The 2492-nt window shown below is 45.9% G+C and overlaps 1 pseudogene; it reads right to left on the reverse strand.

Moving 5' to 3' along the window:
• Window positions 1-523: 523 nt before the first annotated feature.
• On the reverse strand, window positions 524-1471 carry LOC148693038 (uncharacterized; annotated as a pseudogene).
• Between the last annotated feature and the right edge of the window lie 1021 nt (window positions 1472-2492).

The following is a 2492-nucleotide window of genomic DNA, read 5'->3' on the forward strand; positions in this document are numbered from 1 at the left end:
ACCTTTAAACCGCGAGGGCTGAAGGTGGGTGGTGATGTTGAAGCTGAGGGAATCAAGCTTGAAATGGACAAAAGTGCAGTTGCTTCTGCCATTCATTTCCATCAACTGACTGTGATATGGACTTAAATTGTAGACTTTTGATGTCGTACGCAGTTTATGCTCTTGCGGGCCAGGAGCGCTTAATGCCATCTCGCAGTTTCAGCTCTTGCAGGCAGGGAGCACTTGGTGCTGTGTTGCAGTTTCAACTCGTGTAGGCAAGGAGCGTTGTGCCGTGTACAGTTTAGGCTTATGCAGTCGAAGGGCATTGTGCTGTGTACAGTTTAGGCTCATGCAGGCGAGGAGCATTTGGTGCCGTTTGCAGTTTCAACTCGTGCAGGCAAGGAACATCTTGGTGCCATTTGCAGTTTCAACTCGTGCAGGCAAGGGGCATTTGGTGTCGTTTGCAGTTTCAGCTTGTGCAGACAAGGAGCTTTTATTGTTGCCTTTTATGCTTGTGCGGACAAGGAGCTTTGGTTGTCGCCTTTTAGGCTCGTGCGATCGAGGAGCTTTTTTTTTGAAATTGTGAAACGATCTAGGAGAGGTATTCTTTGCAATATTTATAGCAAAGAGTCTTGACCGAGTGATTGAAGAAGTCTTTGAGGAAGAAATCACCCATCATGATGGCAACAGATGATCTTCGTATCACAATTTCATTATCCTCAACACTTTCATGTAGCTTTGGAGGTTGACGAGAGCTGCTTTGCCCCCTTTCCGATTGGTGAACTTGTGGAGGAGACATATGCTTCTTGTGCATTTTCTTTGAAGTGACATGAGTCCATACTTGAACTTTACTTGACTTGACTGACATGGTTTTGGATCATACCCCTAACGGTTGAGGTGAAGATTTTGAGTTGAAAGAGCCAGCAGTGATGGTGGTATAGTTTGACTTCACCACATTGTCAAGATCTAGCTCGATGATTCCTTTTTCAGCCAGCTTCATGATAAGATCTTTCCGCACGAAGCTTTTTTTCGTCGGATGACTGATGAAGCGGTGGAATTTACTGTACCTTGGACTGTCAGTATGATTCATCTTTTCCGGCCATCTGCATTGAGGTAGGTCGATCACCTTCTTGTCAAGCAAGTTTTTCAACATGGCAACCACATCGGAGTCAGGGAATGGCTAAGTCTTCTCCTCAAGCTCATTCAAAGTGCGTCTACGCATTTATTGATCATGAAAAGCTTTGGTTTGAATCGCCTTGCCTCGTGTAGAGATTTTGACTGGAGTTGTGTTGACCGTCACTGCTTCCTTGGTGGGTTTCCACGCAGCCTTATCCATTTTTGGCCCCAAAACTTTGTCGTTCTTATAATCGGCGATCGGTTCTTTCTTCCTATGATGGGTGATACTTAACTTCATATCATGGGCGCGGGTGGCTAACTCCTCAAAGGTTCTTGGTTTGATGCCTTGAAGGATGTAGTGTAGTCCCCACTGCATGCCTTGAACGCACATCTCAATGGCGGAGGTTTCAGAAAGCCGATCTTTGTAATCCAGACTTAATAAACTCCATCTATTGATGTAGTCGACGACATGTTCATCCTCATCCTTCCATTGTTTCGTACTGGTCAGCTCCAACATTCTCACAGTGCGGCGAGTGCTGTAAAAGTGGCTGATCCCAATTGTTGATAGACTGGGGCTCGAGGTCGGTGTACCAGTCAAAGGTGTTACCTTTTAGCGAGCGCACAAACTACTTAATGAGGTAGTCTCCTTCTGTCCCAGCATTGTTGCAAGTTTCAATGAAATGGGCAACATGTTGCTTTGGGTTTTTTTTTTCCGTCAAACGGTATGAACTTTGGTGGTTGATACCTTGACGATATACGCAAGCTATCAATCTTCTTGGTGTATGGCTTTGAGTATAGCAGTGTATCTCGCGAAGTGTTTCCCACCTGTGCTTTGACGGTGTTTCCCACATGAAGCTGCTGGATGGAAAGAGATCCTATAAGCACTATTGCTTGGTCTAGCTTTGGCTTCTCAACGTTTTTCTCCACCAAAGGCTCATCTTCTTTGTCAATTTCTCTCTTTAGTGGCTCAACCTTCGGTTGATGAGTGCGGTGATTTGCAAGTCTTTCTCCTCCGCGATCCTTGTAAGCCTTGTAATTGCTTCACTCATTTGAGCCAGTTGTTCTTCGATAGAGGTAATGCCGATGGTCATGACTTGTGCAACCAATAGACACGACTTTCCTTCAGACATCCAGGGTGCTGATGAAGAACCCTATTGCCATTTTGGGATGTCATCTTGTGCGCCTTAGTAGCATGCTTCGGTGCCCTTAGCAAGGTCAAGTTGATGACGGACTCGCGCCTTTGATGCTCCCTTTGCTCGCTTAGAGGTACCAACTTTGAAGCGGTATGTTGAGGAGTTGTTGTGTTGCCAATGGATGCTCCATTCGTGGCGGAAGTGCTTAGGCTTCTTCCCTTGGTGGTTGCAAGAACGGCTTGTCCCTTGCTTGATGCCATTGAT

This window comes from Pyrus communis, chromosome 11 (assembly GCF_041283825.1).
Source record: "Pyrus communis isolate YQ-2024b chromosome 11, ASM4128382v1, whole genome shotgun sequence".
In the NCBI taxonomy this organism is placed as follows: domain Eukaryota; kingdom Viridiplantae; phylum Streptophyta; class Magnoliopsida; order Rosales; family Rosaceae; genus Pyrus; species Pyrus communis.